This window comes from Pogona vitticeps, chromosome 2 (assembly GCF_051106095.1).
Source record: "Pogona vitticeps strain Pit_001003342236 chromosome 2, PviZW2.1, whole genome shotgun sequence".
Classification (NCBI taxonomy): domain Eukaryota; kingdom Metazoa; phylum Chordata; class Lepidosauria; order Squamata; family Agamidae; genus Pogona; species Pogona vitticeps.
Genome location: NC_135784.1, coordinates 203,501,260 through 203,527,314, shown reverse-complemented (window position 1 = coordinate 203,527,314; position 26,055 = coordinate 203,501,260). Strand labels below are relative to the sequence as shown.

General features: G+C 42.2%; 1 long non-coding RNA gene across 1 annotated transcript in view; it reads right to left on the bottom strand.

The window, feature by feature from the left end:
* Nucleotides 1-6,576: 6,576 nt before the first annotated feature.
* LOC110083172 (uncharacterized) overlaps nucleotides 6,577-26,055 on the bottom strand; it is a 41,056-nt gene continuing 21,577 nt past the window's right edge. The window contains exon 2 of the long non-coding RNA XR_002301243.3: nucleotides 6,577-18,383. This is a non-coding gene — a long non-coding RNA (uncharacterized LOC110083172). The remainder of the gene's footprint in view (nucleotides 18,384-26,055) is intronic.

Sequence of the window (26,055 nt, the reverse complement as noted above, 5' to 3'; positions counted from 1 at the left end):
CTCATGGTCTGAGGCTGTCACCCATTTCCTGGCATAGCTACTGTGCCTTTAAACTTTCGGCAGGGAATGCATGTGGAGAGAAGCTTCGTTTGCAGAATATTTGTTGGAAGGCTCACCTCGAAGCAAACATGCTTAAAGGTTGCACTATTTGTCTTGTCAGAAGCATTAAATGGCAGAAGCTGCTCTGACTCTGATAAGATGCTTAGACATAATGCACGAAAATATGGTGTTACTTTTGGGTCAGGAGGACCAAAAACCCCTTGCTTAAAAGTACCTCCAGGAGGAGCCTGGAATCCTCCCATGTCTAGGCCTTTCCTTGTGCTTCTGAGTTTGGTGTTTCACAGAAAGCAGCTGCAGTTTAAAAAAAAAAAAAACCCACTGCCATTTCCCCTCCTTCTCCATCTGTTTAAGGAGGGCAGCTGCCTGGGAAACCATTTCAATTACCAGGCAGAAATAAAGGGAGGCAAGGGTGGGCCAGTGGGGGAACTGCGCTACATCTCTAATTTCCCTCAATCAATAAGGGAACCGAGTGAAGCTGGAAAAAGCCAAACTGTATTTACTCTTCCATTTCAGGCAAATCTGTGGGGCTGCTCGAAATGTACTTATTGAGAAATTAGCCCAGTATGAGATGGATTGAAGGACAAAGCGGCATGAAATAGATGGTGACCTCCAGTGGCACTCAATCCAAGCAAGAGCCTGCTGAATACGAGATGAGATGTCACTGCAATTCTGATGGCACTTCATTAGAACAAGAGGAGGAGGATTATTTTCTTGGTGGCAGTCTCTGGTTTCCCTTCGGCAACAGGGAAATGACTATACAAAGGGCTGTTTAAGAAACGTGCATTCCTTTTACAGAGGTGTGTTGTCTCCTACAGCACTGTGCTCTCCAGAAGGAATAATGGGACAGGCAAGGACAGGACCATAAAGGAACTCGGAAGAATTGTTCCCCACTTCTCCCCCAAACAAAACTGAGTCCTATTGGGGTTCCATCCCTAATCAACCACTGCATATGCACTCTGCATAATTTAGGGTGGGGTTACATTACTGAAGTGAATCCCATGCCAGATTGGGGTATTTGAAGTCAGTTTCAAGTCACGCGGTAGTCATGTGGTCTTTGTGTCGGTGTGTGCATCCCAGTGGAACAGCTTATAATCCCATTTTAAACTGAGGACCTATATGCGATTTCAAATCACTGTGTTGGTGAGGTGGGTATTTTTGATATTTATATTTTCAGCTGACTGTCCCCATCATGTAGAGATTCATCATTTCAAGGGGAGTGGGAACGTTAGGCTGATCTGCTCGCCCACCCTTTGTCAGTGGAATCCCTTCCCTTCTGTTCCCCCCACCCCATCTCCCTTTCCCCGTGGCTATGTGTGTCCACCCTCAGCCTCACCTGCTCTGTACCACGGCCCCTGGCAACCTCCCTTTGTGGAGGGGAAAAAGAGAAGATGGGCCCGGCCACCTGGCTGGCTGAGGAGGGCAAGCAAAGTGGTCACCTTCTGTCCCCCTCCCCCCCACAATACAGAAATTAAGGGTCCTTGGGTGTATGGCATTGCAATGGTGCAAAAACGTGGATCCAAGGTATGAATCATGGATCCAGATTATATGCTGCTGCTACCATCCGGCTTGGTGCTGGCACATGAATCCCTGCTTCTGAGGCCAGCAGCATCCTCAGAATACAGAGGGGCAGAAATTGTTAGAGACCATTACCGGGAGCAGACCAAGGGGGGGGATGAAGAGAAAGGACAGAAGGAAGAATCTGCTTCCCCCGTCTCTCGCTATAGTTCTTCCCCTTGTGCCAAACCAATTCACCTTCCATTCTTTGAAATGGATCTTGGTAAAAGGTGGCTAAAGAATATCTCCAAACCACAGTCAGATCTGTGGGCAGATATGGAGCCTATGACTGGAAAGTGGTTTGGGGATGATCCTACATAAAAATAATCTGGATCCATGATTCATATCTTGGATCCACGTTTTTGCACCATTGCAATGCCATACACCCAAGGATCCTTAATTTCTGTGTTCTATTCTGTGGGTACAAATCAGACCTATGATTTGACAGTGGGTTTGTCATGGATTCCACACAAAAACCACATGAAATCATGGGGATACTTTTTTAATTTCATGGATCCATGTTTTACTTTCTTCAAAAATGCTGCAACTAGCTAAGGCACCAGTTCTTCAATCCTCACTTAGGTTACCGCATCACACCCACTTCTTGTGCCCAATTCTGCACCTCAGGCATTCCCATTGGCCTCCCTCACACTTTGCTAAACCATCTGTTTGTCTATTCTTGTCTTTCAGGCCAGGATATTGCTATGTCAAGTTAACAAATACAAAATAAGGAACTATGTAGCCACTCTCTTATTCTGCTTTTACTAACCAGAGGAGCTGAGGTTTTAATGACAGAAATCCTATCCTGTCTTTCTCTGACTTTTCTGGTTACACCAGGCACTGGCTCTTCTTTTAAGCTTACTTCTTAAGCCATAATGGCTAGAAATCTGATTTTTCTTCTTTTTAATTTTTTTTACAAAGGATGAAGTCCTCAAAATGGCATTTATTACATTTTTATCAGTCATTCTACCTTTTTTATTCTTCTCAGTTCCATTTCTTTTAACCACAAGGCAAGAGCACTGAGGCACTCTCCTCTGTTCACTGGAAATCTTAGCCAGTCACCTTTCTTGCTTTTGGTATTTTCCTAACCCTAACCCCTACCTTTTCAAACAGAACTGATGGTAGCATAGGATTTATCATGACAAATATATACACACCGGGCTCTTAGTATCATGATGCTGTGGTAGAAAATTTCCATGTGTGGGGGTGGTTAAGGGTTTCCTGCACCTTCCCCCATCATGCCCTATGCCCATTCTTTCTCTGCATTTTCTTTCTTATCTGCATCCTGCTTCCCTCTCAATGGGCTCTTTTTGGGGTGCATCTTTCCATTTGCAGCTGGACTGGTAATTTATTTCTTATGGTTGTTGTGGGTTTTTCGGGCTCTTTGGCCATGTTCTGAAGGTTGTTCTTCCTGACATTTTGCCAGTCTCTGTGGCCGGCATCTTCAGAGGACTGGAGTAGGAACGCTGTCCATGCTCTGTTGCTGTTTGTTGAATAGTTGAGTATTTATAGCTGTGAGAACAGCTTTTGTCCTTTTCAGGAGATAGGGTGATCAGCGTGTTTTTTGTTGTGATAAGGGGGAGAGAGATTATCTGTCACTGTGATTGATGGGTGTTGTTAGCTGGTCTTTTTTGTGCAATGATCCCTGGTCCTTGTGGCTGGGTAGATTTCGTTGACCTTTTGCAGGCTGTATTATTTCTTACTTTTCTCTTTTTCCACACATGTGTAGGCTACCTTTTAAATAAGACTCTCTAACAGAATAACATTAAACAGCTTCAGCAGTCTACCATTTCCCTTCTACCATATAAGTAGACATGTGATTCCTTTCCTTTCCCCTTTCCCCTTTCCCCCCTTTTTCCCCTTCCTTCCTTCCTTCCTTCCTTCCTTCCTTCCTTCCTTCCTTCCTTCCTTCCTTCCTTCCTTCCTTCCTTCCTTCCTTCCTTCCTTCCTTCCTTCCTTCCTTCCTTCCCTCCCTCCCTCCCTCCCTCCCTCCCTCCCTCCCTCCCTCCTTTCTTTCTTTCTTTCTTTCTTTCTTTCTTTCTTTCTTTCTTTCTTTAGTCTTATCTTCCTGCATTCTTCTTGGCTACCTTTAAAAGAAATATCTTATCTAGTGCTAAATTAATTTTGCAGCTTGAAGAGAAAGGAGGAGGAGGAGGGTAGGCAAAAGGGAAGGTGTGGGGAAAAGTGTGAAACAAGGACACCACCCCCCACAGCACACATCACTGCCTACTTCCCTGAAGATCAAGCCAGCCGTAACACGCAACCATCTGCAAAGGAACTGCACACCAGCAAAAGGTGGCATGGAATTTATCAGGGCAAAATGGAACCAACCAACCAAAAAATACACAATTATTGAAGGAATAGCAAGGGGTGTAGTGTTGTGAGGAGAGGATCTATACTAAAAATGTATTATGTAGCAAGACAAAAGGAACAACATTTTAATCCTGAGGAAAATTCAGATAAGATCAGTTCACAACCAGAATGTTAACGTGGAAAATGATGTGTCTGGAAGATACATGAGATAAATGTTAAAGATTTTGAACTTCTGAATTCTCAGTTAGGGGCATCTTTTTCGTGGCACTTCTTCCAGCTTTGCATGTTTTGCTGCTTAAAACAATACAAAGAAAGAGCTTTAAAAATGTCTCCAGGGGACTTTTGTAACTCTGAGAGGGTAGCTGGGACATGGGGAACAGAAGTGATGTTCAGTATAGGTGAGCCTCACCTGCTATGGCAAGGAGGCCCTCCTTGCTTAGCCCACAACAAAACAGTCTATCTTGCCGAGGGCAGGAAAAGAACCATTCCCCCCCCTTTTTTTCTTCTTCTTATCCTTGAGAGGCCTGACTTGGCTGTGGTGACCCACATACCTTTGGTACTTCCTGTTTGGATTACTGCAACACACTCTTTGTCGGGCTGCCTCTGAAAACAGTTTGGAAACTTCAACTGGTGCAAATGCTGAAGCAAGATTGTTGACTAGGCCTGGTTACTAGGATTGCATTCCCCCCCCACACACACACACACACACGCACACACACACTTTAACAACAGCTTCACTGGCTGACAGTTCATTTCCAGGCCCTCTTAAAAGTACTGGTGGTCATCATCATGACCTTTAAGGCTCTTTACAGCTGAGGCATCGGCTATCTGAAAGTGCTTCCACATGGATTACAGTTCTCAGGGGAGGGCCTTCTCCTAGTCCCCTCACTTTCACACACACATTTAATGGAAACCTAAGAGAGGACTTTGCCTGTAGACATTCCCTGATTATAGGACTCCCTTCCTCAGGAGAGGTGGTTGGCCTCCTCCCTCCTTTCCTTCTGCTCTCTTTAGAGAGCCTTATGGGATGTCAGCAGGTCTTATAAAATTCAACCTATTGTCCTGAGTTCTCCTTATGGGAGAATTTTGATTATAATATGTATTCTCATAACATCAGCAGAGTAAGGAGATATTGTATTCACGAAGACTTGTATTCCCTGCTGCTCACGCTCTCTCAACTTAAAATACTCAACTCCCAAACAAAGTGCACCACAGCACAGAGTGCTACTCCAGTCCTCTGAAGATGCCGGCCACAGAGACTGGCAAAATGTTAGGAAGAACAACCTTCAGAACATGGCCAAAGAGCCCAAAAAACCCACAACCATAAGGAGATATTGGTTTGCAGAGATACGTATGACACTATGACACTGAGAGAGTAAAACCAACAACTTAGTCTATTTACATATATACATAGAGAACAGACATTCCTCTCGCAGCATGACATGACATGAAGCAACACTCAGCATAGGAAAAAGGGATCTGGCTTACAGCAGATAAAGACGTTCATTTTACACATGACTTATGTACAGTTCTGTGACCAATCAGAAAATACCGTATTTTTCACTCCATAAGACGCACCTTTCCATAAGACGCACCAATTTTTTAGGAGAAGAAAACAGGAAAATATAATCTGTTTTCTTCGCTCCATAAGACGCACAGACTTTCCACTCCCCTGTTTTGTGGGGGGAAAGTGTGTCTTATGGTGCGAAAAATACGGTACATTACTTCATTTTCTGTTACAAAAAGTTTCATCATGTACCACAGCTGTACAACATTATTCCTTGATACCCACACCTGAATACAATCAGTACAGTGACTCAGGTAAAATCAGCCATATTACATTTAACTATACAACATTAATATTTAATACATTTTCATATCAAAATCTCAACAGAAAGATAGCATGAAAATGATGTTTTCAAAATATTTGTAAGAGTTTCAAATTTTATAGTTTCACATTTAATTGGTATGCTTTTAATTATTTACAGAGTATAAATATTTTTGTATACCACATTGGATCCTCACTAGAGTAGAAAGATTGGAATGAAATTAAACAAACAAAATAATAGTCAAACATTACACGTTTATAGCATTTGTCTCTATTCTATGACAATATTTAAATATTAATTGTGTGCCATCAAAACAATTCTGATTGATGGCAGCTTTTTTCGGGGTTTTCAACGTAGGGAGTACTCAGATGTGGTTTCCCATTCCCTTCTTCTGGGGGTGTTCTCAGACTATGCAGCTTGCTCTAGGCTGCAGAGGCTAACTATTCTGGAATGGACAATGGGGATTGAACTCCCAACTCACTGAGCAAGCTATAGCATGATTAGCCTATTTATTTTGAGAGTCCACGTCTTGAAAAAGCCATAAAAGTAAGCCTGAATTTGCTTTCCTTGCCATTTGGCAATACTATATGGATTAAATATTATTTACTTGGGGAACGGATGTTGACATTATAACAATCTTGCATGCACTAACACTGGGTGTCAGTAGACAGGGGCTTCACAACCTAAGGTGATTGTCTTTTACCACTAACCTGTTAGTAATGGTTTTTTTTCCTGCCTCTGGCATTTGAGGTAAGCCCACACACCCTTTCCTGTTCTGTTTGCTTACTTCTATTGATAGATCTCTATTTTTTCCTTTGACCTCCAATGATGCAGCAGACATGGATGGATATCTCAGCCATATGGCAAAGACTCCATATTTTTTCCTTTTTATGTCTATGATTGTAACTGCATGTTGTAACTGTAAGTAAAGATAGATTTTTCTACTTAAAATGCTTCTAAAATGATTTATTATTACATAAACTGCTGGTCACTGTGAAAGGGGGGTGTAGTGCTGAAATCTGGGTTGTCCTCTCACATTTCCCTGCTGCTGCTACTCTCTCTCTCTCTCTTTTAACCTCATACTCTGCTGACTAAATGAGAAATAATCATAATGCTCCAACAAAGGATGGGACAGGAGAATTTGACAGAATTTTCAAGCTCTGTGGATACTGAATATAAAAAAATGGATTGGCTTGCTCATTCTGTTTGTCTCTTTGTTTGTTCTTTGTCTCTCTCACACACACACCTGCAACCTTAGGCCTATATCTAATTGCTGGTCCCACCCTGAGAAGATCCATTAAATCAGTTGGTGGATGGCGAAAAAACCTTTATGTGAAACACATTTGTTCAATGGGCCTATCCTGGTTGGGACTACCAACTGGTTCCAGGCCATAAAATGTATCTGAATTCAATATATTTGCTGCCATGTAATTTCACATAGGTTTGTGGCTGTGAGCGGATGTTTCATACATGTTTATCTGGGCATAGTTCCATTTTGGCTCAGCAAAACTTGCAGCACAATCCTATATACTTTACTCCCAAGTGACTGTCTACTAGACTGCAATCTTACTCAGGTAAACCTACATAAGCTCATAGAACTGAGAATCCTGGTGAGCCGGAACCCAAAAGATGATGTCATTCCTGCATGTCAATCAAGGGATAGAGCAGGAGGGGCGGAGTCAGAATGACAGTTAGACAGCTGGAAGAGACAGTTAGAAGTCAATTGGAGTAAGATAGGGATAGAGAGAAGTAGGGACAAGAAGATGTGGAGAGAGTGCTAGGGTTTAGGAATAGATAAGAAGGGGTTAAGAAAGGGAATTGAAAGATTGAAACATGTGGAACAAGCAGGAATGAATCTATAAACATAATATGAGAAACACCAGTGAATGAATACATGAAAAAGTTATATATTTAATTCTCCTTATGATTTTGTTCATTAATCAAAGAATGTTTGATCAAACCCTTTGATTCCTAAATTATATGATCAGCTCCTATGTGTGTGGGATTTGAATTGGTATTAAGAGAATACCTGGTGGCAGCAAAAAGGGCGTATTTACCTTTGTAGAGCCCACAGATATAAAGGGCACAAGGGGGATCGCCACACCTAGCATTCTTTTCAACTTTTTATAGAAGAGAGCTGCAGAAAGAGGAATCTCTGTGCCATGGTAGAACAACCCTCACTCCACGTGTCTCTTGAATCACACAGCTTGTTCATGTATCCAGCAAAGGCAGCTGAACACCTCACAAGATTCACAAGAGTCTTGTTTGTTTGTTGTCCTGAATACTTTATTAATGAGGGAGTGGAAATGGTTGCATGCATGAACCATGAAAAAAAAAAGCTAATGGCAAAACTATGAAATGAGTTCATAAACAGCGTAATGTAGTTGGAAATCAAGCTGTGCCCTAAAACAGTTGTGTTCCTTCAATCAAACAGAGCAGCAAGAGCCCGGCGAAAACACTCACTCTTTCCCAGCAGTAGCTAATAGTTCCCAAGTAAATCCTATTCATAACATTTAGGGTGGGGACAGTGTAGAAACATATCTGAGAGGACTTTATAAGAAATAGAGGGTAGTCTGGAGAGAAGAGCAGTACGACAGTGGAATCAACTACCCCCAAAGGTGGTGCTCCAACACTGGAGGCATTCAAGAGAAACTTAGACAACCACCTGGCAGGTATCCTTTGATTTGTATTCCTGCATCGAGCAGAGGGTTGGACTTGATGACCTTATAGGCCCCTTCCAACTTCACTATTCTGTGATTCTAAGAAACCATTTTTAAAAATTCTGAACAGCTCCCTATCACATGGATTAAGCCACCACTGCTGCTGGTTTGCAAATGACTGGTATACTGTTAATCTCTTAACTGTGCAGGCCCCAGATCTGACTCTAATAGGCTCAATTTATGATCCCTACATGAGGCTAGCCTTCTCAGTGGCTACATAACCTTTAACAACAAGCAAAAGAGCTTTCTTTTGTTGAACTGAAACAGAACCATTGGAGTGTGATTAGCATATTCAAAAGAAAAAAAATCCTGTGTGACGGATTGAGGTTCTCTTTGTTCTTTTCTTCTACAGAGCTGTTTAAGTTTAACTAGAATGTATTCCAGCATCCACCCTCATGTAATTTTCATGAGGAGCAACATAAGAGAGGGCAGCGTTATATCATTAATAGTGGCACAGGACTGAGCATGTCACAGAGCAGTGGGACTCTGAGAAATGGTGTCTGCCCAAATTGCCTTGTCTGTATTTATTAATGGTACAGAACCTCCTGCCAACAGCTACATCTTCCCACCTGCCTCTTCTGCAGTATTGAAAATGGATCTTGTGCTGGCAGAGCAAATCAACATTCAATAAGTCAACTCTAAAAATGGGGGTAGCCGAAACAAAAAATTATAAATTTTATTTTGGGCTCTGGATCAGCAGTAAATCTGGCAGAGGTGTAGCAGACAGTCTGCTTTTGCTCTGTGCCAAATCTGGGGAAGTTTGAACAATGGGTTTTCATGTGTTGTGTTGTGCTTCAGTGTTTTCAGTAAACATTCTCTAAGATTTTTGAGACTGGGCTCCTGACACAAGTCTTCAAAGGGGAAAATCAATTCTAGGTCTGGGGCAATCTGAACTTTTGAGCCTGTCAATCAGGAACCAGTTGAATTGTTAACTCCTTCCTGGTCAAACAGGGATATGTGCTTGCAGAGGGATTCTGTACCTGGTTGTAAAAATATTTCACAAGATAATTTTGAAATAACGTGTTCTGTGTCGTCAAGTCACAACCAACTTATAATGACCCTAGTAGGACTTTCCAGGTAAATAAGATATAATTAAGGATTTGTTTCATCAGTTCCACTCCCACAGGGAGTTTCCATGGCTGAATAGGAATTCAAACTCTGTTCTCCAGAGTTCTGGTTCATCACTCTACCTGCTACATCACACTAGAAATTGTTAAATAAAGAATAGAGAAGAAATATTCAGAAGCTCACTTATTTAAGCTGTGAACTTCCTGTTATTTGCTTTATGGTTGAGCATGGTCTTACTCAATGTTAGTAGAACTTTGGTGACTATATTCTGTCACAGGGCCTATCCAAGCCAAAAGGAGTTCAGAGACATCCGGAATGGAACAGGCCAGAGATGGCACTTTATTTTAAAAACAAAAGAAAAACAGGGACACAGCAAAAAAGAGGCATAATCAAAACACTGGTAGACCGTGCAAATCGGAACTGTGAAGCTCAGTTTCTCAGCACTGAACTCAACCATCTGAATTGGGCCCTACAGGCAAATGGCTACTCCAAAAATGAAATCACAAGAGCCATCAAACCAAGAAAACAACACCGAACTGAAGAAGAAAAACAGCCACCCACAAATAAAGTATTTCTGCCATACATCAAAGGGGTCACGGACCGCATGGGGAAACTTTTTTAAAAAACACAACCTACAAACAGTATTCAAGCCCACCACAAAAATACAACAAATATTATGGTCAGCAAAGGACAGAAGGGACCCCCTCACCACCGCAGGAGTATACCGGATACCTTGCAGTTGTGGCCTGGTATATATTGGAACCACAAAACGAAGCATCCACACCAGAATCAAAGAACATGAGAGACACTGCAGACTAAAACAACCAGAAAAATCTGCAGTAGCTGAACATGTCCTAAAACAAACTGGACATGAAATTCTATTTCAAAATACTGAAATACTGGACAACACCATCAATCATTATGTCAGACTGCACAGGGAAGCCATTGAAATCCACAAGCACCAGCAGAACCTCAACAAAAAAGAGGAAAGTTTGAAACTCAACAAAACTTGGCTCCCAGCTCTCAAAAATACAGCGTGCAAAAAAGGTCAACGAACTAAGCCACAAGGACCGGGGATCACTACACACAAAAGACCAGCTAATGATGCCCATCAACCACAGTGACAGATAATCTCTCCTTCTTATCACAACAATGCAACCACAACAAGACACACTAATCACCCATCTACAGAAAAAGACAAAAGCCCATCTCACAGCCATAAATACTCCACTCCCAAGCCAACTACACCAGAGCACAGAGTGCTGTCCTCTGAAGATGCCAGCCACAGAGACTGGCGAAATGTTAGGAAGAACAACCTTCAGAACACGGCCAAAGAGCCCTAAAAACCCACAACAACCATATAGATATAATGTCTAATTGTGATGACATCAGCATACAACAGTTTAAAGTAACATATACACATGTAATGCAAACTATCTTACTTTTTTTATAAAGAATGTTCTCTTTTTTGCTGTTCCTTACCCTTTCTTTGGTGAGGGAGCAGGGGCCACTCTGAGACCTAAAGATACAACTGGAGCCTTTCTGCTGCCATCTGCTGATTGGAATCTATTTTAATGCACCCAGTTTGCTGCTCCAGCTTGCTGTTGGTCAGGGACCCACCAAAATGCACACCCTCACAAAATATATTTCCTTCATTTTAAAAAAGATGGAAGTGACACAAAATTCATGTTGATGGCAAAAGCGAGGGTTCATTCCTTCTTTTTGAGGAGGACTATGGTTCAGGGAAGTATCCAATAGACAGGAGTTCCATGATATGGGAGCAGCCACTGAAAAGACCCTGTCTTGAGTCCTCATCAGATGTACCTAGTCTAGTGGGGACAAAGGAAGAGCCTTAGCTGATGATCTTAACAGTCAAGAAGTTGCAGAAACAGGAACACAAATTGCTATAGGCAATATGTTGCTCAGGCCTGTAGTTATAACCCCTGTATTCAGACATTGTCAATTGTCAGCATATTTTTGGATCATGTGAATGTTCAGGGAAGCTGTTCACTGAGAACTTCCTTGAATTAGCTGTAGGGCCAACAGGCATAGATTTGCTTTGGTACATCTAGATCTTCAGAAGGATTGGAGAGCTTTGCCTTTAGCAATGTCTCCATGAAAGAGTGTCAGCTGAAGATCTGAGGTTCACACAGACAGATGTGGTCCTTCAAATACCCTGCACCTAAATTGTAGAGGTTTTTCTAAGTTATAAGCAGTACTTTAAAGTGGACCTAGAAATGGATGGGTAGCCAATAAAGTGATATACCACAAGATTTAAGTTCCTTTACCTGGCCCTACTCAATAGTTTGACCATAGTATTTTGAACTGGCAGAAGTTTCCGAAGAATGTTCAAAAAATCCCCTGTGCATTGCAGTCGTCCAAATGGGGTGAAATTCAGGTATGTGCCACAACGGCCAGATAAGAAATTTCAAGCAATGGTCCCAGCTGGTGCACTAGCGTTAACTGTGCAAATGCCCTTCCGGACACTGCTAAAACCCGGCTGTCCAGACTCAGAGAAGAATCCAGGAGAACACAAACTGTGCAGCTGAGTTGTCAGTGGAAACGGCAAAGAACATTTCTGTCTTTTCTGGATTAAGCTTCAGCTTGTTTGTCCAAGTGTCATCAGCCTTTTGGTGACCCCAAACTTCAAAACTATTGGTATCCCCTCCCAGTAGCGTCTGTATGTGTTAAAGAGACAACCCCAGAGGGACCCCACAGGCCATCAGCCAGGCATCAAACAGCAATATCCAGTACCATATTAAGACGATCCCTCTAGGAAAGACTGGAGCCACTGTAAAACATTGCCCATGAGTTCTATCACAAAAAGGCAACTCAGAAGAATACCATGGTATCAGTGGTATCAAAAGCTGTTGAAAGGTGCAGCAGAACCAACAAGGACACACTTCCTCTGTCTAGTTGGCCAAACAGATCATCCACCCACACCAAAGGGTGTTAACCAGGTCTGAAGCAAAACTGAGATGGATCTAGATTTATTTTATCCAGGAATTCCTAGAGCTGCGAAGATACTATGGAACCTAGCCCAAGAATGGAATATTAGAGACTGGTTGATAAATATACAGTACTGTATAGTATAGTTCAGGGAAGGTTTTTAAAATAAAGACTCTACCATTGCCCTTTTTTACAAATGGTTGTAGCCTGGAAAGATCACCTGTCACACACCCCCAGTTCCTCTGTTTGTTCTCTCTACAACCCTGGTTCCCTTTCGGACATGACATTTAATTTTCACCTTTTTCGCTGTCACCAGTGGATTTCTTTTATCCACAATGTAATTTTATTTCACTCAAACACTGGCTGCCAACCATTGAAAGTTTTTATTAAAGTTACAGATGTTCTTTATTTATTTACTCAGAATCACAATCACTGAAATGTCCTCTTTTGTTTACTTATTTGCCATTTAACCAACTTGTGTATTTACATGTTACTATTCTCACTTCTAACTTTGACTATCTAGCTCTTTCTCCAACTCCTGACTAACTGAAATCCTAACTCTAACTGAAACTCCAACTGAACTTTAACTGTCCTCCATTCTCCTCTTATATTTCCTTGGTCCTGCCCCTTCTGTTCAACCATTGGTTGCTAAATCAGGTTTCCATTGTGATGGACAGGTGTGGTTTCTGGCTTGTCCATCACACCACCTGCTTTCCCAGCTCAGCCATAGCCCTCCCCCTGCTGTTGTCAGGAGCCTGGAAAGGTAAGTATCTATGTGGCAGCTCTCGTGCTCCAAGGATCCCAGCCATGTTTTCAAGTCTGCGCAAGCTGAAGCCTATCTATTATCACGGAACAAGCAGTAGACAAATTCACATCCCCAAAGGCACCTGTCAGTTTATGGCAGGGGGAGGCTTTCGGCAAGCAATGTTCTCTCAGCCTAATCTATTTCACTGAGTTTTTCAGAGGACAAAATAGGAGGGATATCAAGCATGCCAACATGAGCTCTTCAGAGAAGATGAAATGAGTCTGTTATGATTTGAATGATCCAATAAGTATTTGGCCTGCTTATGGTCACTTCAGATCCATCCACAATGCCTTCCAACAGTCATTCCCTAAGAATGCAGATCTTACCATTTTTTGGCATTAGGTTCCACTGAATGGAATTTGTTGCCTAGATAAGACTCTCAAATAACAGAAAGCCCTGACTCCGAGGACATTTCCTCTGATAACAAACAGTCAATGTAGGGGAAAAATATATAAATTATCCACTGATTTGTCTGAGGTCAATGATTTAGAAAAACAATGTTTAGACACTCCAGACAAGCCCCGTGCAAAGAATGGTTTTTCAGCTGATTAAGATTACAGTTGTAAACACACACTTGCTGAGCAGTAAATCCCACTGAACTTGATAGGGTTTCCTTCTCAGTAAACATGCCTAGGCAGTTCCAGTAAGGCTGTTGTTGAAAACATAGGAATTGAAGGGTAAAGTATTCTTTACTCAGTAAAGCTTCTTTAGGTGCATGGGTAGAGTTATTTAATCCAGTCTGGTTAAGTGTAGCCGGGGTTCTTTCTGGTAGCAGAAAGTGACAGAGGGCTCAGGGCACAAAACACTAGAGAACTGTAGCCTACAGTGCTGTGGGACAGGGTGGGGACTTGGCTTTGCCTCACTTTGGAACCAAGAAGCACAGAGAAAGGGCATCCTAGCACTGCAGCCAAGACCAAAAAGAGAGAAAAGAACTCCTGGAAACAGGAGTTTTCTATAGGAAGGTTTCAAACTAAAATTGAAGTGCTAAGCAAAATGCAAAATTTCAAGTAACCATAAATGCAAAGGTGAGGGCAAACAAACTGATATGGGATCTTTTCAGGAAACATAAAATTCTTCTTTGTGGCCTATGTGAAATCACACATGTCGGTTCGTTCTGTGCCTGTGCAAACATCCTCGGAATATTCTAAAGCCTCAAAAAAAGGGCTAAGAGGCCCTGTTCACTATGCATGCTCCCTACCTAAAGGACCGCCCTCTATTCCCTTCCTACCAGTGCTGAGACAACACTTCAGGAGTTTTCTTACAGTCCGATGCTATTTGTCTATAGTAAATATTGTCAGTATAGTTTTCCCCCTTACTTCTCACACCTTCCCTCCATTTGCTATTGTTCTTTTCAAAATGTAGATTAATCGTTTGTGTGCTAGTTCACTGTTTCGTGGTTAATGACCATTCTCATGTTTTTATGTAGTAATAATATTCCTGCCACATGTTAATATTGCCTGGGTGAGAGGCATCTACCACAAAATTGTCAGTGTTGTAAATATATATATATATATTCCTCCACTAAAACCGTTGAGTGGCAGATTATCCAAGTAGACCCCAGCTAGCCTATTTCATCCAAAAATGTCCTGGAAGAGGGTGTCATCACCAGCTTTCAGTCATTCACCCAAGTGGAACCAACTTGCCCAGAAGGATTTGAGCAAGCTTTCACTGCCCTAGCCCAGGTTCTGCTCTGGCACAGGTATTGTTTATATTTCCACAGTGCTTCCACAAGTCCTCCTCAGCATTGGGCTTGACTCTCAAAAACAAGAGGTCTTCAACAAAGCTCTCTCCTGAGTCCATCACTCAATCCACTACACTACACTGGTGATCTTACGGCTATGTTTAAAACCTCAAATGGCCTGGGCCCCAGGGATCTTATATTTTTCCATTTCCCTAAAGACGTGGCCTTGCACTGAACACATTTGTAGAACTAAAATTAATGGGAGTGTATTTCACCACCACCATCACCCTAGTAGTGCCCAATCCTTTTGACAAAGTACTCTGTCTGGGGACATCTGCTAACTCACTTTCTCTCTGTAGATGAACAACAAGTTTCTCTGATCATTGCTTCAGCTGTTTGCCAGTTCCTTAATTTTAATGTTCAAATGTTTTTTAAGTAAAACTATTTTAACACTATGTTGTCTTGTTGTATTATTATAGCATATGCCACTATTTAGGTAGAAAGCCAGTCTAATAAATCTTAATAACAAAGTAAGTATTAAAATTAGTAACTATTAATAAAGAATAATGGTTAATCATCATGGTGTGCCTTTCAGCTGCCAGACGCAGGGTCTATGTGGGCACAATATGGACCGGAAACGAAATCTAAATTGGATTTTGAGTTGATACTTCAGCACTGAAATATGAATGAGCTTCTAGATCTTCTCTGCTCAAATTCTCCATTCTCTAGATATATAGTAAAGAAACTGAAGGAGAGTCACTTAACAGTTTCTTACATATCTGGAAACCCCCTCTCAACTCCACATTTAGAGGGGTTAATCTGATGACAAGCATAGGGGATTATTAATTGCATTGGCTTTAGACAAGCACAGTCCAGGGAGGTGCTCTTTGCCAGTACACCTGCAGCCCTTTCCCCGCCCCCTTAATTGTGCCCCCACACCTGCTATTACTAGACATCCCCCCAAGGAGGGACTTGCAATCCTGCCAAGTCATACAGTTCATTTTGTGAGGGGGATTAATATCCACCAGGGTTTGGAATGAGATCACCACATTCAGTTTCGTCCATGATAGGATTTCAAACCTTTGCTGAGTGAGAGAGAGAGAAAAACCTATTTTTAAAAAAGCTTTAGACTTAACACAGTACTTTTATGTACTCTGCATCTTTCTTAATATATGACATCTAAGGAAAAACATGGCATTAGTATTGCAATAAAGGGCAAAAGCCCAAACCTTCATGAAAAACAGCTCCAATCAGTAAAGCAGAGAGAGAGAGAAAGAGCAATGGAAGAACATTGCCTGAGAGCTTATAATATTGGGAAATGACATATTACCAAATATTGAATTCATTCAGGAGCGCCGAATGCAAGTTCCTTAAACTCCTGCACGGGGTCATGAGGAGGAGGGGAGAACAAGACCTCCTGGCTAAGGAGAAATGTTTCTTCTCCTTTCATAATACTAAAATTTAGGTTCTCTCAGTGAAATTGTTTGTATGTTAGTGGCCAACAAAAAGAAGCACATCTTTTCACAGCTTTGTTCAGAAACTTCTGTTCAAACAGAATGCAGCAATGAGGAGACTTTGAGAGGCTGAGCATCCTGATCGGATCACATCAGTACTGTGAGTCTTGTGCACCGGTTCCCTCTTTGATTCTAAACTCAGACAAAAGTGCTGTTTTTTTGTCCTTCCAGAGCCTCAACCAGTTTGGGACTAGGGCATTTGAAGGACAGCCAACACTGAGAAGCGTTTCAACCCTGAAATTAGCCAGGGAGGCTCTGCTTCGTGGCTTGCCATCAAATGCCATCAGCATGGAAGGGACAGCAGACAGGGCCTTTTCAGTAGTAGTCCCACTCCTGCTGAAGGAAAACATATGCCCTCATCAATATTCACTTTTAGGTAGGGCACACAACCAACAGCTCCCTCAAGTATGCCTCTCAAAGTGTGCCCTGTTCCTCCCACTGCCATCACCAAATCTCCTGCCATCCTCCTGGTTTCACACAAACTGGACATTCCTCACTACCGATAAAAGCAAAGAGATTCTGTAGCAGAATCACTAAGGGACAAGATACAGAGAGGGCTCCCCGTTCAATTCCTTAGAGATCGATACTGTTCTTTCCAGCAATCCCTGACCAGTCCCAATCCCTGGTAGCTCCCAACCTTCAAACAGCCTCTGACACACAAGCCCCACGTGCAGTCCTTTGGGGTGAAGGGCAATGGAGCAGTCCTGTTTCCCTCCCCCCTCCATTCCACTGACCACGCATCTCATTTGTCCCATTTCTCTGTGCACAGTCACAGTAAGTGGAAGTCCACGTAAGCTGCTTTGCTTTGCTACTCGAAGATTATGCATCCATGTGTAACTCCAAATAAAAAAAAAAGAATCTGTTGATCAGCCTATCTCTTCTTGCTGATGGAGAGCAGAATCTACGGATGTATGGGAGCCTTGAGTACTTCACTAAACCCACAGGCAAAAAAAACCAAACAAACCGGAAATGAAGGCTTGGAGAAAAGCCATGGAAAGCCAAGAATTATGGGGTTTTAGAAAGAAAAGTGAGACAGGTGTGAGTTGCAGAATCTCAAGTGTCTGCTCATGGCACCTAATTAACTAGAGCTATTCCTAGATGGAATGTGAACCCTTACAGACAAAAGTTTTGTTTGTTTATTTGGAAATCCCTGCAGTTCTTGTTACGCTTCATCAAGTCAACCCCAATTTATGGCAACCCTGATAGGGTTTGTCCAGGTATCTAAAACATTTGAGGAGCGGTTTACTGCTGCCATCTGTGAGTTTCAATAGCTTAGTGGGGATTTGAACCCAGGCCGCTCAATTCCATGTGTGTTATTCCATTTGCTGCACCACATTGCACCTGACAGTATTATTATTCCTTACCATGCTTGGTCCTCTCTGCTGATCCAGGTATAAAACTAGAGGCACATTTGTCTCTAAAAACAGTTGACAATTGCCTTCCTTGCACTAGCTAGATGAAACCTTGTAGTTGTTGGGTGTTATACAGTATAACATTGAGAGTGAGCATAATTCAGCTGTCATTCTTCCTTGTCCACCATATTGCAAACAGATGGCTATGTGACATTCCCGAGCCAGAACTGGTTGTACACCCGCCTATTGTTTTCCCATCTACATGAGCTAGCCGGCTGGAAGATGCCACTGATGGATGAGAGGGCAGAAATTCCCATCTTCCCTTAACAATAATCAAGCGGAAGAAGCATGCTTACCTTGGCCTCTGCAGGAGAATTTTAACCATGCCTCTGTCAACAGCTGCAGGAGAAAGTTGTTCAAAGTAGGGCAGTTCGGCCTCTTTCTCTGTCCCACACGCCTTTGACATTAAGGTTGATTCATGAGATCCACACTCCTTTTGTAACCTGCCAATGCCTTTTGGGCAGGGCAAGCTATAAACCTAAAACAAACAAATAACAAATGTAATTCCTCCCTGCATTTTTTAAAAGCATATCAGTGCTTAGATTTTCATAAATGTTTCTCCGTGTACATTCCACTTACACATTAATTCTGATGCAAATATACTTCTATGCACACTGTTCTGCACATTAAAGAGTTCCTGCTGCTATTTTTAGCTCAACATGGACTGTTTCAAGAGAAGGACGGAGTTCTTGAATTGGGTGATTACACGGAGTCCTCAATCCATAGAAGTAGTTCTGTTCTTCTCCCCCTGCTTACAAAGAGATTTGTTCTACAGCCACCAAAGCCTGGAAAAGTTACTTTTGGGGGATTGAATGCCAGAATTGCTCAATTACCATGGCCACTGGCCATATTGACTGGGGGATTCTGAGACATATGGTCTAGAACAGTAACATTTCCAAAATTCTGATTACTACACATGATCTGTGTTCACCATGGTTAGAACCATTAGTCACAGCAAACCAGTTTCTCACCGTTCAAAATCCCATGTACCAATTACTGCAACTAATTTCAATCACATACTATCCATCCTCTGTAGTTTCAAACTGGATCCATGAAAACCCTGGGGTTTCTTGGAAGTGTATCAGGATTTAGGGCTTTTCAGGTAGAAGCCGTGTAACAGCAGATTACACCAGAGCACAGAGTGCTGTCCTCTGAAGATGCCGACCACAAAGACTGGCAAAACATTAGGAAAAACAACCTTCAGAACACAGCCAAAGAGCCCGAAAAGCCCACAACAACCAACAACAGATTAGCTTTACTAAGAGCAACCGTCTGCCCACAGTTACCAACCTCCCCATAAAAAACACAGACATAGGGAAATGATGGATATGTTCCAGGTGATGGGTGGTGACTGTGATGCCCAGCCAACCTGGACAGTTTATTGCACAGACTCTATGTATGTTGCAGAATATATCCCAGAATCCTTTGCTGACCACAGGAGTTTCATTGTCATCAGAATGAGATGGAAAGTGGACCTGTTGTGGCTGATGGCAGAAAACTCAGTAGTCAGCCTGAGTCAGAAATTGACTCTTTTAAAATGTGCCTTAACCAAGAATTGCTGTAACATAAAAGTATGTGATCGTATTTCTAAAATAAAGCATATATTTTAGAATATTAAATACAACTTTGACAAATATCTATAAACAAAAGTCTCCTATGAGCATTGCAAACTGTTTGAGAGCTAAATGTGGAGATAGACATGAGGCCTTTGCCATACCCCTGCCTCCATCATCCCCATACATCCTGAGGTTCTGCTCACATTCAGCCAAGTGCAAGTAGGAGACCAGACATTTTGGGCCCCTATAAAACGGGACCCCTGATCATGAAAGTGCGCAGAAAATCCAGATATTGCTCAAAGGGCCAGGACCCCCAGTAGCAACAGCACCAGGGACTTTGCGAAAGGAGCCAGCAAGCCCTGCCCCCTACTTAAGGCTCATATATTCTTTATATTTTCTGAAGAGAGTTAAAGCACAACAGCTTTCTGAATATGTACCAGGCATTTGGTACACTTTCCATCTGGCTCTCAATGCAAAACAGTCTTTTTGGCTTAAGCATTCATGGCTTCTGGATACAGAATCAGTGTCTTGTCTGGTGAAGCCCTCTCCTAGTGCTTGCTTTCTTCTTTTCATTTCTTGGTTTGCTTATACAGTACGTTGCATTCTCAGCCCAGCACAGAAAAAATAAGCTCTGGCAATGACTACACTACAGTGTCTTGATTCTCAGCCTATGTTGTATTTCTTTTCGAATTGGGTGATCACACTGAGTCCATGGGTTATTTTGGCGCCAGTGTGCACACTGGCACCTCAGTCCAATGTGATTTCATCCACTCTGCAGTCCATCGCCCCCTTCTTTTGAGTTTGTTCTCTGGTGATCACTGGCTCTCCTTGTATGGTTTACTGTGAAGCTGGTAGGTTGTTTAAAGTGTTTCACAGTGTTAGGGATAAGGGAGAGTTTCCTAAAGTACAGATACATACACACATGCTGCAGAAACACAGTAGTCTGCTGTAGTTTGTTGGAGTTCTTTCTACTTCATATTTTTATCCCTTTTTTGTACTTTCAGAATCTGTCATTAAAATAATGTATCAATGCAGTGATAAGGTGGTGGTTTAAAAAATTAAAAATAACCTTCAGGACAACAAGAGAGAAAGATTGTAGAGGTGGGTGTTCCCACTGTCCAAAACAACACATCCAGCTTAGTATGTCATCAGAATACCACTCTCACTCGTGTGCCCCCCCCAAAAAAATCCTTTTGGGGAATGAAACAACTGATTAAATGGGGGGAAAACACTGTTTGAATCATTCCGGCTTGAAAAAAGTAGGAACCCTCCACTTGGGAAGCAAAAGGACTGGCTTGATTCACCTCAGTCTTTGTGTTGGGTGATCATCAGTTAAAAATAATAATAACAATAATAATGCATCCATTTTACTTCCACAGCAAATCCCATACTATTTAGCCATGTAGTTGCAGCTCTGTCTTGGAGACTCGAAAGCTTAGATCATAGGCTTCCCTCCTTCCTCTCTTTTCTTTCACTTCCTTTAAGAGTCCTTGGGTAGGACAATAGTTTGTAGTGGTAACCTGGAAGAGAATTTATGGCTGTAGAACACGATCCGTGTTTTTCTTTTAAGTCTGCTGTGATACAAATACGTAGATGAAAAATAAGAGACAATAAACAGAATAGGTTATATTTTGTTGCCCCTGAATTTGTTTTTGTAATGCTTTTACCAAACATTTTAAATATGTTATTAATCCTTCTTTAATATTGCAATAATTTACTATGTTTATCTTTTAATATTGTGTTTTTAATGATGTAACCTGCTTTGGGGCCTTTTATTAGGAGAAAGGCAAGGTAAAATATTTTAAATATACTAAATACAGGAAAGGAGAAAAGGGAAATAGACAAGGATTACAAGGCAGCCTCAAGAGAAAGAGTATGTGCACATAATCTACTGCTCATAAATGCTGCCTATAAACTTTTTACAGACTTTTGCAGCCAGTCTGGATAAGATGCTAACCTGACAAGCCCAGAATTTACAACTTTGTCTTGCTCAGCTTCATCTGAATAGAAGCTTCCTCCAATGACATTTTCATGTTTAAAACCCTGATGTGCAGTGCATGCTCTGGTATCACTATATTTTATGGTCTATCAGTAGACCTGTATGTGGAAATTTGCATGGAGATGTTATATGGGTTTTTCGGCAGGGAATGCTTTCAATAGAGTTGCTATCACACATCCAGCTGTTCTGCTTCAGAATCCACAAGGCGACCTTACAGCCAACTGAACAAGGGCTCTCCTGTCTTGAAAAGCATTTCCATCAAAATACGATGAGCACAGAATGACAAAATTGCCATTGTTTGCACTTCTGATCCACGTATCAAGCTTTCGAGTCTTCTGATGGCAAAGCTATTAAAGGATTGCACATATTCAGAGTTCTGGTTCTTAAATGAGCAAAGCTGCTGCCCTAGAAGTGCAGTGCCATAGCATCCCCCCCCCCGTTCCACCCCACAACAACCTTTAGTCCCTTTTCCACCTTTGTATTACAGAAAGCAAAGAGACACTCTATTCTATATTGCAGGAAGGCACCTTGCCTTCAGTATAGAGAGCTGCTGCACATTGCCACCCAGTGTAAATAGCAACCGCAGCAGCAGTAGCTGCTAGTTTTGCTGGGAGGAAAGATGTCATCCACTATCAGGGCCCTATGTAAAGGTAAAGGTTCCCCTTGACAATTTTTGTCCAGTCGTGTTTGACTCTAGGGGGCGGTGCTCATCCCCGTTTCCAAGCCATAGAGCCAGCGTTTTGTCCAAAGAAAATCTTCCGTGGTCACATGGCCAGTGCAACTTAGACATGGAACGCTGTTACCTTCCCACCGAGGTGGTCCCTATTAATCTACTCGCATTTGCATGCTTTCGAACCGCTAGGTTGGCGGGAGCTGGGACAAGTGACGGGCGCTCACTCCGTCACGTGGATTCGATCTTACGACTGCTTGGTCTTCTGACCCTGCAGCACAGGCTTCTGCGGTTTAGCCCACAGCGCCACCACGTCCCTAGGGCCCTATGTGCCTAGCCATAAAACTGAGCAGGGACAATGATGTCTGACTTTCATGGTCTACTACCTATGGGCTACTTTTAGACGTGTTACTCTATCTCAAGAGTACACAAGGTGCTTTGAGTTTTGCTGGATTGCAACTCTCAGCATCCCACACCATTCCCTAGACTGGTTAGGGGTGGGTAAATGTTAGACTTCCCAATGTATACCAACATTGGGAAGTCTAACCTTTACTCACTCTTGAGATACAGCAACAAATCTGAAAGGGTACATAGGCAGTAGACCATGGCTTTCAAGAGATCAAAGCACAATCTTTAGTATCTGAAGCCCAGACACTCAAAATTCTAGGAAAACAGGACACTTGAACATGAGACTCTCAACACAGAGAGTAACTGCGCTGAGGTGAAGACTGATGCCACCTTTTTAAAATAGTGGAGCCACCTTGGATTCACAGTTGCTTTACTAAATCCAAACATGTTTTTCTTCTCCAGGTCAAATTTTTGGGTTAGATGGAAAGGAAGGATTCTGAAAGTCTGTTGAAAACACCCAGCTGTTATAAGACTGATAGACTGGCACCTCTTCGATATCATTGACCACAGTATCCTTCTAAGTCAGCTGTCACATTTAGGACATGGGGGCTCCATTTTTCAATGGTTCCAGTCCTTCCTTGAGGGCCAGTCCCAGATGATACAGCCTGAAGAGGCAATGTCCATTCCTTAGAACTTCTGTTATGGGGTCCTTCAGGGATCAGCCATCTCCATAATACTTTTTTAATATCAATATGAAGCTGCTGGAAGAAGTCATACAGAGATTTGGAGCTTGTTGTCATCAATCTGAGGATGGCACACAGCTGAATCTCTCCTTTTCTTCATCTGCAGGTAATGATGTACAGGTCCTTGAGCGCTGCTCGGAGTCGATAATGGACTGGATAAGGATCGATAAAGTAAAACTGAATCCAGATAAGACAGAGATTCTACTGTTGGGACCGGTTAGAGGGATTTTTATCTGCATTCAATAGGCTTTCATTCCCCCTGAAGGATTGGGTTCACAACTTGGTCTCAGCTCTCTCTATGGAGGCACAAATATTTCCTATGGCTAAGAGTACCTTTTATCAACTTCTGCTGATTAACCAGCTGCAACCCTACCTGGGGTTAAGAAATGCCTAAGGACTGTGGTTCATGCATTGGTAATTTCTAAAATAGACTGTGGTGACACTCTCCACAGGGCTGCCCTTAATGTCAGTATGGAAACTTCAGCAGATCCAAAATGCAGCTACCAGCAGATCTAAACGCATATCCCAGTCTTGGCATAAAATAATATTTGATGGCTCCCTGTTAGTTTCCCATGCTCTATTCAAGGTGCTGGTCATGACCTATAAAGCCCATAACAGTTTAGGACCTCAATAGCTAGTGGAACGCCTCTCCCACAAAATAGCTACCCATCCCATCCGCTTCTCACAGTCCTTGATGCTAAAACTTGGGATACCCAAGGAGGCCAAAAGAGCTGGCACCAGGAACCGAGCTTTCTTTATTGTAGCTCCTCCTGTCTGGAATAAGCTTCCTAAGAGGTTCACTAGGTACCATCTCTGTTTCCAGGAAGCTAGCTGCCTAGTGTTGAACTATTGACCTAAGATGTTTAAATGTGTTTTGATTTTTGTAATTCTGTTTAAAGATAGGTTCACTGGTTTAGGTAGCAACCCGGCTTCTACTCTATTTTTAATGTATTTATTGTACAGTGTGTGGGGGGTTGGTTGGTATGATTTTACTGTATGTGTGAATCACCCAGAGAGCATTTGCACTAATGGGGCAGTATGGAAATGGAAATGACAGACAGAGAGCTGTCCTGGGGCTAGCAGACTACAGATTTCATAAATGCAAAGCCATCAGCTTGTGATACTGGTTGCTGTGGGCTGTAGGTAACACCGGCAAGTTCATAAGTCTTTGATCACCGAAAGGAAAGGAAATACAATGTTCTCTTGCTCCTGGCCCTTTGCAAAAACAAATAAAGGCCAACAACCCATTTACGCCTCTACATACAGCACCAAGAGACATCTAGTGGATGAGTAATTTATAGCAAGTAGTTGTGCTTCCCCTTAGTAGGCTGTTGCCAATACAGTATATGTTTAATTGGAAGTTAGAATGTTCCAGTAGTCTTGTTTTTTTAACATGTGTGTGGCTTTTTGGTTAGAATTTTTTTTTAGCCAGTAGTAAAAATCTGAAAAGGAACTGAAATAAATAACTTTTTCTCTCCAAGTTAATTTAAAAATCCACTCCAAAGCAGTCTAACCTCCCCTTTTGCAGGACAATATATGCTTTCTTCTTTAGCATTAATAGATATGTTATCTCTGGCCCATCATTTTTGCCATCCACTCAGATCACTCCTTTTGAAGAAAACACTTTAATACATTCTTGCCATCAAGCGCAGCTCTATTTCCATGCTACTAAAGCTGTGACACCTGCTTTGATGCCATTAGGATATATCTGAGCCATTTATAGTGATTGAGAAGCTCAACATTCAGCTTATAGGTGGTAAATCTTTGGGCTACAAATGATTTAGACTACAACTCCCAGAAGCCCCAAGCAACATGGGCAATATAAAGAATTATGGATCTATAGCCCAAAATAGCTGAAGAGGCAAAGGTTTCCCATCCCTTTATTAGTTTGAAAGTAAGCAAAACAACTTCCCCTCCTCATGGAGAAACAGCTTGGCTTATTTTCTCCATAAAGACTTCCACTTTTTAACCCCCACAATCCACTGATTTTCACTGTCTCACTTTCTTTACTGCTTCATGGTCTGCTATAGCGGGATCTGTCCAATACCTGCAAGCAAGCTACGGAAAGAGAATGACATTGGTCTTTTTCCCTTCTCCTCTGGCTGTTGAAATTGTAGTCATTGTGGGCAACTTCCCGTTCCACAGGGCCTCCTTGTAACTGAATATGTAGGAAATTTGGAACTTGAATGGTGCTGGCTGAAATGGAATCGTACATAAGCAAAGAATTTCCCTCTATGAATAACCAGCATTCGTAAACTTTTGTTTTAGTGGGAAAAGGTTTAAAAGAATTCCAGATGAGCAAGACAAGCTGAACTAGTGGCTTTTCTAAAGATACAAAAATAGATGGGTTCTTTTTCCCTTTATGTGATTACAACAGTCTTTCTGGCAGTCCAGAGTATATACAAATTTCTCTTCTAGTAGCATTTGTTGTTTAGTCATTAAGTTGTGTCTGACTCTCCGTGATCCCATGGACCAGAGCACGCCCGGCCCTCCTGTCTTCCACGGCCTCCCAATTCATGTTGGAAGCTTCAATGACACTGTCCATCCATCTCATTCTCTGTCATCCCCTTCTCCTCTTGCCTTCAGTCTTTCCCAACATCAGGGTCTTTTCCAGGGAGTCTTCTCTTCTCATGAGATGGCCAAACTATTGGAGCCTCAGCTTCAGGATTTTTCCTTCCAGTCAGCACTCAGGGTTGATTTCCTTCAGAATGGATAGGTTTGTTCTCTTTGCAAGAGTCTCCTCCAGTGCCACAATTCAAAAGCATCAATTCTTTGGCGGTCAGCTTTCTTAATGGTCCAACTCTCACTTCACTCCCATACATCACTACAGGAAA